Source organism: Podarcis pityusensis (assembly GCF_964106645.2).
Source record: "Podarcis pityusensis genome assembly, chromosome: W".
NCBI classification, from domain to species: domain Eukaryota; kingdom Metazoa; phylum Chordata; class Lepidosauria; order Squamata; family Lacertidae; genus Podarcis; species Podarcis pityusensis.
The window spans coordinates 13,720,142-13,732,562 of NC_138045.1; the positions used below are offsets into that span (position 1 = coordinate 13,720,142).

General features: G+C 46.3%; 1 protein-coding gene across 2 annotated transcripts in view; it reads left to right on the forward strand.

Moving 5' to 3' along the window:
• LOC308467730 (UDP-N-acetylglucosamine--peptide N-acetylglucosaminyltransferase 110 kDa subunit-like) overlaps positions 1 to 12,421 on the forward strand; it is a 153,280-nt gene that overhangs the window by 19,753 nt on the left and 121,106 nt on the right. The gene's annotated exons all lie outside the window — the stretch shown is intronic.

Sequence of the window (12,421 nt, forward strand, 5' to 3'; positions counted from 1 at the left end):
ACCATAACGCTTAAAAGATTCAAGGTCAGTCCCAGTGTCTCACGGTTTTTAACTTGCAGCTGGAAATTCCCCTAGCCCAACTCGTGTAAAACAACCGGTTTCAAAGGCTTCCACTAGGGGGAAACAGTTTCTGTTTGTAATAGTCAATAGTATCCTCTTTTCAACAATCCAAAATTAGTATCAAATTAGTTTCAATTTTCAGTTACTTTTACTCCTTTTTAAAGCAGCCGGAGACAGTAGAAACAATGTATTTCTCTTGTTTAACTAGCTGTCAATGAACATTCCAAAAGACGTCAGTCCTACTAGCAGCCCGTTTTCAGGGTCAGAGCGGCGGTGTTTTAAATCTCTTCACTCTCTCCCACAGGCATAATCAATCCGCAACTTCCCCCTCTCTTCTCCTGCCTCCAAGAGGGGGTTTAATGTTCTTTACTGATGGAAATTTAATCTTTTACAAAAGACTTTCCAGGACTCCAGCTTGCAACTTCATTGCCTCAGTCTATTTACAAAAGGGGCAGGCGGACTTCCTGTTTTGAACCTCCCCGTTACGATACCAAATTAAACATTTAGAAATCCAATTCTTCCGTTTCAGATCTACTCACAGGTAATTACTTTAAAGTCAAATTGTCCACAGGAAAAAGTCAGCGCTCTCCGGCAATGGCTGTGCGGCTTCGCTCCGTGGAAGAAGCAGACGATTCGAAGCACCGCGCCACTCACCCCACGTCGCTCCGGAGCCCCGAAATCGGGTTTCCCCGCGAGTAGGGGAGGCGCAGAAGGTGCCCGCCGAATCCCACGTTCACAGGCTTCTCCCGCCTGTGATTTTAACGGGTCTCCGCCTTCGCCGTGGCGGCCAGACCCAATTTCCCACGGGGTAAATTCCTCCCGGTCAGAGGAATTCCGCCATTGCCGATGGCGCCAACCCGGAAGTCCTATTGCTTTCGTTTCTCTCTCTGTGCCTGAGACATCGAAGCAGGCAGTCATGTTTTTTCCTTTGTTCTGACCAACGCTGAATAAAGTTGTAAATATGCTCTCCTGAGTGCATCTTTCGTTGTGCGAACTCTGCTGATAGAGCGTGCACTAGAGCTCTGGAATGTGGCAAGCTATTTCTGAGGCTTCGTGTCGCTAATTGACTGATACTGTATCTACGGGAGATCGACGGATCACAACGGAGACGAAGTGGAGGCATGATGGCCTTTTTCTCCCTGGCAGTATCCCAACATGAACAATTCCAAGTTGGCCTTCCTGTTTCCAAACAGTGAGTTGCTTTCTCACTGCAATGCACAATCTGAGCCAAGAGGTGTCTGGCAGTGCTGCAACTCTAGGTGTGTATAATGATATTGCATCCAGAGGTAACTTTTGTGTCACTGTTCCCCAATCATGGAGATTGGTATAACCAATGACACCTTCAGGAATCCATTCAAGAAAACCACTTTCACATGTCTGTGTCGTGTCATATGAAAATGTTGTGTACAAACTGGGATCATATAATCTCCTAAGGCAGTGTGCATATCATATGTTTCACTCAGACAAAAATGAGAGACATTAGTGTTAGGACTGGTCGTTGTCCTCTTCAGATCACCACACAAACACTTCTTGTTATTTTATAACTTTTTATTGCGTATTAACAAACAATCTTATAAACGGTTCTTATCGTTAAATGTTATTCCTCAGAGTCACTTATTTCAGATACCTTCTGAGCTCTGCTTCTCCGTGACCAGCCACTCTCAAAATGGCGAAAGAGCTGCTCCTTTTGCTTTCCCGCTCCTTTTTTCTAACCTGGCTAGAGCTGGCTTGTATCTCCCCTCCTCCGAATCTGAGCTAGAACTTAACCATTGCCGTCCCTGTGAACATCCTGTCCCTCCCTGTTGTTCCTGTTGCTCTCTTCTATTAGATTCACTGCTCTCCTCCCCCCTTCCCTTGTGGAAAACTTTCTCCCTCTGGGAAACTGGAAACTTCTAACTCTTAAGTCTTCCCTGACAATTAGTAATTTCAGCTAAACGCATCCTCAAATTATAGGTATGGCTAGAAGAAGTGTCAGGGGGAAGATAGATACATTGAGTACTAGGTATCAAGAAAACAAATAATATACATGTTAAAATCAGCATAGAGTTCATATTTAGCTGAGTAATCAAGGCTACTAAAAAAGTCTCGTTCTGCTGGAACATCATGATGCTGAAGTTGTGTCCTGGCATCAAAGGCCAGGGTCTTCAGCATTCCCCATGTCACCTTTGGGCATCCCTCAGCCTTTTGAGGATGAGGACAGGCACGATGGACTTTCACACAGGGCTGCTGAACCTGTAGAGGCGGAGTCAGGGTCATGGTCCTTGCAAAGTTCGGAATGGGTTTCTGCAGGTCTTGGTGCCAGCGCATGTCTTGGCCGATAGGGATGGATACAGCGACCTGGAATCCACAAAGGACCTGAGGAAGTAAGAACAGTAGGGCATCCCTGCCCCCAGGTAATCAAAGGAACAGGTCCCTCTCACTGCAGGTTGGGGAGCTGCTGGTACGTCACTAGAAGGTGTTCCAGAGGTACCTCTTTCCTACAATGGCGTTCCATAGGAGAAAATTTATTAGGAAAGGAAACAGTTAATGAAGGACACCCACCAATAATATCCTTAGCTTGTGTCAGAGGAATGGAAAATTGTTTATGCAGCTGCTTGGTTCCCTGGTGAAAAAATGCATGGCTGTCAATTGCATTAGAAAATAACGGTCATAAATATTTCAGAGCAGAATCAGCATGTTGATTACCTTCTGAAATGACATTCGTGAATCCTGTGTGGGAGCGAAAGTGAGCAGCATAGAAAGGCACAGTTCTATTTGTCAAAAGATTTTTCAGTGTCAAGAACAGAGAGAGTAGATTAAAATCTAGCATAGGAGAAAGATAGGAATTAGCCAAATGTGATAAAAAGATTAAACACATATTGAGTATCCACAGTGATCTCTGTGCACTCATCTGATTAGCTGTAAAAAAAAAAAAAAAAAAGCCAGTTATTTTCAGAGTCCTTATATGTTAAAACACCTCTAGAGGGAGCTCCATCCTTAGAAAGTGTAAGTGCGTTTTGAACAGGAACCAATTTCCTTGGCACCTGTTGAATCAAAACCAGGCATGGACCTTTAGGAGGGTTAAAATGAACTGTCCCAATATAATCAGTAAATGCAATCTGACAGGGAAGAGAAGAACTCATTAGGGACTCGTGCTCCTGTTTAGAAAAAATGCAAATAACAAGCAGCAATATTTCGAGGCGGTGTATTAGGCAAAGGTAGCCACTCTAAAATCGCTATTCTGTCAGCAGTGGCTGGGGAAAAAAGGAGTCCTGTAAGTGAAGACATTGTATTAAGGAGAATCACGTGTATGAGGTGACCCCAAAACACTGCAACTGCTGTAAAGTAAACTCATTAGGAATTTTCAGTTCAGGGAGGAAAGGAGAAAAAACAGTCTGTAATAGGCGATGAAGAATGAGTCTCACTGTCTGAGGTGGAATCGGACCTGTATGCTATGTCTTAATTTTATAAACCACCATAGGGAACTGAAAATTAGCAAGTTCTGCTGTCACTAGGTCGAAACCAGCACTGCCTTTAGTGGCATGGCTCAGATCTGCCACAAGAGACAGTGTGTTAAAAGCAATTGGCTCGGCTGTTGTGACTTGGGTAGAAGACTGACAATCAGCTGGCACAACTGTCTTTGTTCTCCCATTTAAACCCAGGCTGGAAGGCCACCTGTCGTGGCATTGCCTGTCTTTAGCAGAATGAACTGAAGGAGACAAAGCTGCTGCTAGGAGGGCAGATTTGTGAGTCTCAGTGCCAATATTCTGGCAAGGCTTAATCATTTGAGCACTATCTGTTTCTGGCTTCTGATAAATCGCTTTAAGAGCAGTCTTGCATTCAGCATTTTCATTTTCATAAGCCAATTGTTTCATTAAAACTTCAGAGGCCTCAAGGTTTGGAATTACCGTATTTTTCGCTCTATAGGACGCACTTTCCCCCCTCCAAAAATGAAGGGGAAATGTGTGTGCGTCCTATGGAGCGAATGCAGGCTTCGCGGCGAGGCGCCTGACCTGGAAGCCGGAGGAGGAACAGAAGGGACTCCTTCTGTTCCTTCTCCAGCTTCGCTGAAGGGCGCTGCGCCTTCTCCCTCTCTGCGCAGCACCTCTCCTGTGCGCAGAGAGGGAGAAGGCGCAGCGCCCCTTGAGCGGCGCGCCTGTGCAGCGAAGCCGGAGGAGGAACAGAAGGGTCTCCTTCTGTTCCTTCTCCGGCTTCGCTGAAGGGGCGCTGTGCCTTCTCTCTCTCCGCGCAGCGCCTCTCTTTCACAGGAGAGGTGCTGCGCAGAGAGGGAGAAGGCGCAGCGCCCCATGAGCGGCGCGCCTGTGCAGCGAAGCCCGAGGAGGAACAGAAGGGTCTCCTTCTGTTCCTTCTCCAGCTTCGCTGAAGGGCGCTGTGCCTTCTCCCTCTCTGCGCAGTGCCTCTCCTTCACAGGAGAGGCGCTGCACGGAGAGAGAGAAGGCACAGCGCCCCTTCAGCAACGCGCCTGTCATGCGAAGCCGGAGGAGGAGCAGAAGGGTCTCCTTCTGCTCCTTCTCCCGCTTCGCAGCGACGCGCCTTTCCAGCGAAGCTGGAGGAGGAACAGAAGGGTCTCCTTCTGTTCCTTCTCCGGCTTCGCTGAAGGGCGCTGCGCCTTCTCCCTCTCTGCGCAGCGCCTCTCCTGTGAAGGAGAGGCGCTGCGCGGAGAGGGAGAAGGCGCAGCGCCCCTTGAGTGGCGCGCCTGTCCAGAGAAGCCCGAGGAGGAACAGAAGGGTCTCCTTCTGTTCCTTCTCCCGCTTCGCAGCGACGCGCCTGACCTGGAAACCAGAGGAGGAACAGAAGGGTCTCCTTCTGTTCCTTCTCCAGCTTCGCTGAAGGGCGCTGCGCCTTCTCCCTCCGTGCGCGGCACCTCTCCTGTGAAGGAGAGGCGCTGCGCAGAGAGAGAGAAGGCGCAGCACCCCTTGAGCGGCGCGCCTGTCCAGCGAAGCCGGAGGAGGAACAATAGGGTCTCCTTCTGTTCCTTCTCCAGCTTCACTGAAGGGCGCTGCGCCTTCTCCCTCTCTGCGCAGAGAGAGAAGGCGCAACGCCCCTTCAGCGACGCGCCTGTCCTGGCTTCTGCTTTAGCCCTGCGCAGCCTCTTCGGGCAGGGGGAGCCTTCATCCCGCTGCCCTGAAGAGGCTTGGCACGGTTATCCCAGAAGCCAGAACAGCCACATGGTATCCCAGAAGCCAGATCCCTCTTGCTGTTCTGGCTTCTGGGGTTCAGAATAAGTTTTTCTTGTTTTCCGCCTCCCAAAACTAGGTGCGCCCTATGGTCCGGTGCGCCCTATGGAGCGAAAAATACGGTAATGTACTGGCTCCTCTTAGCTCATCAAGAAGGTCAGTAGTAAACATACTATGCAAGTCATTTTCTGTCACACTTCGCTTCAATTTTTTAAAAACTGCGAAGGGCAATGATTTGTGGGCTCTCTGTCCCTGTGCATTCTGAACAAGAGGACAGATAGCAATCCCACGTGACCACCACAATTAGTCCTGCAGGAAAAAGCAAGGGATGGTACGCAGATGACTAAAAATAGCTTTAGCATATGCAATGAGACAAGAATTCAATATCTCTATTCAGACCAGGTCTCTCCATAGTTTTCAGTTTAATAATAAGTTGTAATTCAGCAAGTTGTAAACTCCATAGTTTGCAAACGCCATAGTTTGCAGTTTAGTAGTAAGTTGAGTTATCACTCAACTGCAACTATGGAGAGACCTGGTCTTAATAGAGATACTGAATTCCTGTCTCATTACATATGCTAATCATCTGCATACTGTCCCTTGCATTTTCCTGTAGGACTAATTGCAGTCGTTCACACTTGCCAAGAGGTTGACCATACCCATTGAGTCCTACTACCGTCCTGAGAAAAACTCAACCCTACCCTCCCTCTGTATATCAGGGTTTGGTGACTTCTCCAACCTCAACAGGTTTACCATACCCATTGAGTCAATCACTCATCTCTTACTACCATCCTGAGAAAAACCCCACCCCACCCTCCCACTATATATAAGGGTCTGGGGACTTCTGCTTCTGTGTATCTGAAGAAGTGTGCATGCACATGAAAGCTTATACCAAGAACAAACTGAGTTGGTCAGGCATAGGCAAACTTGGCACTCCAGCTGTTTTGGAACTACAACTCCAATCATCCCTGACCATTGGTCCTGTGAGCTAGGTATGATGGGAGTTGTAGTCCCAAAAGATCTGGAGGGCCAAGTTGGGCCACGCCTGATCTAGAGCAGTGGTGGCCCAACTCGGCCCTCCAGCTGTTTTGGAACTACAATTCCCATCATCCCTGACCTACTGGTCCTGTGAGATAGGGATCATGGGAGTTGTAGGCCAAAAACATTTGGAGGGCCAGGTTTGCCTATGCCTGCTCTAGGCCATCCCCCCCCCCAATTTTCTTAAATCTTTGAGTCCCCCAAAATAGGGAGCTTCTTGTACAGTGATACCTCTGGTTACGAACGCTTCTGGCTACAAACACTTCAGGTTATGAGCTTCACTAACCCAAAAGTAGCAGCTCCTGGTTGCAAACTTTGTGCAGCAGGAGACCCCATTAGCAAAAGCGGGCCTCAGGATAAGAATGGTTTCAACTGAAGAACGGACCTCCAGAACGAATTAAGTTCGTAACCAGAGGTACCACTGTACATGGGGGCATCTTATAGATGGAAAAATATGGTATATCTTAATTCAGAAGGTTCTTTACTTAAAAAAACACTTCAGTTTTTCAGTTTAACGTCTTACGATTGATTATCCAACAACCAACATGAAAACAAGATTCCAAAGAATCTCCTGGACTTGCCTCCTCCCCATTGTGGGTCCTTTTGTTAACCATTTCCTCTGGCATGTTTTATAATAATCCACATCTTTTACATCTTTTTACATCAGAGCTTGCAGGGCAGCAGCTGAAGAAGGTGCAAAAAGGGTTTTCTTGTGTGTGTGTGTTTCTTTGTGGCTGATTAGCTGCTCTCCCTGTGCAAAGGTCAGAGGGGGCAGGGTTTCTGTTGAGGCAGGTGATTAGCTGTGGGAGGAGCTTATCAGAGCTTACAGGGCAGTTTGATCCACCTTTTAGATTTAGGGGAGCTAGTCTCAAACGTTTGTTGGGGGAGACCTAGGTTTTTTTTTGTGGGGGGAGTTATTTGTCCTGTCTTCACGCTTTTTATGATGGAGGACCGCTGTAGCCACCCCCAACGACACGTTCTCAAGATGGAGGGGGAGGGAACAGCTGCAGTCGCCTGCGGTTCCTGCGCAATGTTTGCCATCTTGCCAAAGGTTGCAGGCAGCTTTTCCTGCAGCAATTGCATGTTGATTGCCCTCTTAAAAGACAAAGTCCAGCAACTGGAGGAACGTGTAGCTACGCTCCAAAGAATTAGAGAGCTGGAGCTCTTCTTGGAAGCAACAGAGCACACCGTCTCCACCAAGGAGGAGACAGGGGACTCCCCTGAGAAGGAGGCTAGTTCACCAACACAGGAGCCAGATATATGGAGAAACGTGACTCAAAGAAGTAGGAGGCCCAGGGTTCGCTCTGATTGTTTAGAAATACACAATCGCTTTGAGGTCCTCTCCCCTAGCATGGAAGACGAAGAGCAGACTCCATTTGAGGATCTTTCCCTCATTACAGTCGATCAGGTATATGAAGACGAGCAGCAAAGTCAGTCCTCAGGGAATGTGCAGGCGACCTTGGAACGGACAGCTCACGGAAGAACCCCGACCAAACCTAAGAGGAGGCGTGTAGTGGTGATAGGGGATTCCCTACTGAGGGGAACAGAAGCAGTGATCTGTGGGCCTGACAAGATGTCTCGGGAAGTGTGCTGTCTCCCCGGGGCTAAGATCCAATATGTAATTGAACAACTGCAAGGACTCATAAAACCCACTGACAAATACCCCTTCCTCTTGGTTCATGTGGGAACCAATGACACTGCAAGCAATAGCCTCCAGAAGATCAAAAGAGACTACGAGGCTCTGGGCAGGAAATTGAAGCAATTAAATGCACAAATTGTCATCTCATCTGTCCTCCCAGTTGAACGACGTGGCCCAGGGAGAGAGGGAAAAATAGTGGAAGTGAACAGCTGGCTTCGCAAATGGTGTAAACAGGAACGTTTTGGATTCTTAGATCACGGACTGCAGTTTCTTGAAGATGGACTTCTGGCAAGCGATGGGCTGCACCTCACAACGGTTGGGAGGAATGTTTTTGCCAAAAATCTCAGAAACCTCATCAGGAGGGCTTTAAACTGACTAATGTGGGGGAGGGAGACAGTGCTCCTGAAGGTAGGAGTCTGTCAATTGATGAAGATGATCATCCAAATGTCATAGACCAAATGGAGCAAACAGCACGCAGACCTAGTGGTGGGAGGAAAAAATCCTTAAATAAGAGACACGGGGGAATGATTAATGGACTTCAATGTCTGTACACTAATGCGCAAAGCATGGGTAATAAACAAGATGAGTTTGAGCTCTTGGTACAGCAAACTAAATATGACATAATGGGCATCACTGAAACCTGGTGGGATAAGTCCCACGATTGGAATGTAATAAAGGAGGGATACAATCTATTTCAGAGAAACAGACCAGACAAGAAAGGAGGAGGAGTGGCGTTATATGTCAGGGATGTGTATACCTGTGAAGAGATCCAAGATTTAGAACCTCAAAGCCAAAGTGAGAGCATTTGGGTCAAAATTAAGGGAGAGAAGAATAACAGTGACCTCATTGTGGGAGTTTACTATAGATCCCCAAGCCAAACGGAGGACATAGATGATGCCTTCCTGGAACAGATGGCCAAGCATGCAAAAGGAAGGGAGATAGTAGTAACGGGGGACTTCAATTACCCGGATATTTGTTGGATGTCAAACTCAGCCAAGAGCATAAGGTCAAACAGATTCCTCACTGGCCTTGCAGACAACTTCATTGTCCAGAAAGTGGGAGAAGCAACAAGAGGAACAGCCATTTTAGATCTGGTCCTAACCAATGTTGATGACCTGGTTAGTGGGGTAGAAGTGGAAGGATCATTAGGCGCGAGTGATCATGCTCTTCTGAAGTTTACTATACAGCGGAAAGGAGCAGCCAAGCATACTAGGACTCAATTTCTTGACTTTAAGAAAGCCGACTTCATAAAACTTAGGGAAGTGCTGGGTGAGATGCCATGGACAGTAATACTAAAAGGAAAGGGAGTTCATGATGGCTGGGAGTTTGTTAAGAGGGAGATAGTAAAAGCACAACGTCAGGCAATACCAATGAGACGGAAACATGGAAGGTGCCTAAAGAAGCCAGGGTGGCTATCTAAAGAACTTTTAACTGAGTTAAGATTAAAAAAGGATGTGTACAAAAAATGGAAAAGGGGGGAAACCACCAAAGAGGAATTCAAACAAATAGCCAGCACGTGTAGACACAAAGTCAGAAAAGCTAAAGCACAGAATGAACTCAGGCTTGCTAGAGAGGTTAAAAGCAACAAAAAAGGCTTTTATGGGTATGTTTGTAGCAAAAGGAAGAACAAAGAAACAGTGGGGTCACTCAGAGGAGAAGATGGTGAAATGCAAACAGGGGACACAGAAAGGGCTGAACTCCTCAATGCCTTCTTTGCCTCAGTCTTCTCCGATAAAGAAAACAATGCCCGACCTGAAGAATTTGGAGCAAATGATTCAGCAGAGGAAACACAGCCCAGAATAACTAAGGAGATAGTACAAGAATACTTGGCTAGTTTAGATGTATTCAAGTCTCCAGGGCCAGATGAACTGCATCCAAGAGTATTAAAAGAACTGGCAGATGTGATCTCAGAACCACTGGCAGTCATCTTTGAGAATTCCTGGAGAACAGGCGAAGTCCCGGCAGACTGGAGGAGGGCAAATGTTGTCCCTATTTTCAAAAAGGGGAAAAGAGAGGACCCAAATAATTACCGCCCAGTCAGTCTGACATCAATACCAGGGAAGATTGTGGAGCAGATCATTAAGCAAACAGTCTGTGAGCACCTAGAAAGGAATGCTGTGATCACCAATAGTCAGCATGGATTTCTGAAAAATAAGTCATGTCAGACTAACCTGATCTCGTTTTTTGACAGAATTACAAGCCTGGTAGATGAAGGGAACGCAGTGGATGTAGCCTACCTTGATTTCAGCAAGGCATTTGACAAGGTGCCCCATGATATTCTTGTAAAGAAGCTGGTAAAATGCGGTCTTGACTATGCTACCACTCAGTGGATTTGTAGCTGGCTGACTGACCGAACCCAAAGGGTGCTCATCAATGGTTCCTCTTCATCCTGGAGAAGAGTGACTAGTGGGGTGCCACAGGGTTCTGTCTTGGGCCCGGTCTTATTCAACATCTTTATCAACGACTTGGATGATGGACTCAAGGGCATCCTGATCAAATTTGCAGATGACACCAAACTGGGAGGGGTGGCTAACACCCCAGAGGACAAAACGACCTTGACAGATTAGAGAACTGGGCCAAAACAAACAAGATGAATTTTAACAGGGAGAAATGTAAAGTATTGCACTTGGGCAAAAAAAAATGAGAGGCACAAATACAAGATGGGTGACACCTGGCTTGAGAGCCGTACATGTGAAAAGGATCTAGGAGTCTTGGTTAACCACAAACCTGACATGAGCCAACAGTGTGACACGGCAGCTAAAAAAGCCAATGCAATTCTGGGCTGCATCAATAGGAGTATAGCATCTAGATCAAGGGAAGTAATAGTGCCACTGTATTCTGCTCTGGTCAGACCTCACCTGGAGTACTGTGTCCAGTTGTGGGCACCACAGTTCAAGAAGGACACTGACAAACTGGAACGTGTCCAGAGGAGGGCAACCAAAATGGTCAAAGGCCTGGAAACGATGCCTTATGAGGAACGGCTAAGGGAGCTGGGCATGTTTAGCCTGGAGAAGAGGAGGTTAAGGGGTGATATGATAGCCATGTTCAGATATATAAAAGGATGTCACATAGAGGAGGGAGAAAGGTTGTTTTCTGCTGCTCCAGAGAAGCGGACACGGAGCAATGGATCCAAACTACAAGAAAGAAGATTCCACCTAAACATTAGGAAGAACTTCCTGACAGTAAGAGCTGTTTGAGAGTGGAATTTGCTGCCAAGGAGTGTGGTGGAGTCTCCTTCTTTGGAGGTCTTTAAGCAGAGGCTTGACAACCATATGTCAGGAGTGCTCTGATGGTGTTTCCTGCTTGGCAGGGGGTTGGACTCGATGGCCCTTGTGGTCTCTTCCAACTCTATGATTCTATGATTCTATGATCTCTGTTAGGTCCAGAATTCAACATTAATCTACAAGTGTCGTAATCATCCGGAGTCAGCAGACTTTTTCAACAGGGGGCCGGTCCACTGTCCCTCAGACCTTGGGGGGGGACGACTATATTTTTTGGGGAAAATGAACAAATTCCTATGCCCCACAAATAACCCAGAGATGCATTTTAAATAAAAGGACACATTCTACTCATGTAAAAACATGCTGATTCCCAGACTGTCCATGGACCTGATTGAGAAGGCAATTGGGCCGGATCCAGCCCCCGGGCCTTAGTTTGCCTACCCATGATTCTAGCTGTCTACAATGGTTTTTAAGATAAATTATATATTTCCCCCATTCCTTACTGAAATTTTGGTCTTCCTGATTTCTGATTCTTTCGGTCATTTTTGCCAATTTGGCAAAATCTGGAACTCCTAATGGGCCCAGATGAAAAGAGTGGGCATCTTGTCAGGTCGCACAAAATGCAAGTTACTTTTCCCACCACTCAAGCAGAATTTGTTTGCGTCAAGCCAGGAATAATGGTTTTGTGCTGAAGTTCTGTACATTTCTGTACACCATCAAATAATGTGATGGTACCAAAGCGGGTTGAAAGTACCTATTAGAAAAGGCACTTTTTATCGTATGTGGTGGGAATGTAAAATAGTTAAAAACTTTTGGGAAATGATATATAATGTATTGAAAAAAAATGTTCAAAATGACATTTGTTAAAAAGCCAGAAGCTTTTTTGCTAGGCATTTCAGCCCATGAACTACCAAAAAAAGAAATGGAAAATATTCATGTATGCTACAAGAGCGGCAAGAATTTTATTAGCTCAAGGTTGGAAGACTGAAGAAGTACCGACGAAAGATCTGTGGCAAGAAAAACTGGTGCACTATGCAGAATTAGCAAAGTTAACAGATAAATTGCATGAAAAAGACAATAGAGACTTTAAAAATGAATGGGAATCTTTAACAACCTATTTACAAAAACAACATAAAGAAATGGACTCTGGCAGATTTTGAATAAACATTCACAATTTTATTTAATTAAAATATGGAGGAAGATAAGGTAACAATATTTAAAGTACATCAACATGCAGAAAACAATGTTTGTAACAAACCAGAAAGGGAAGATGAGGGAAGTCGCCGGGG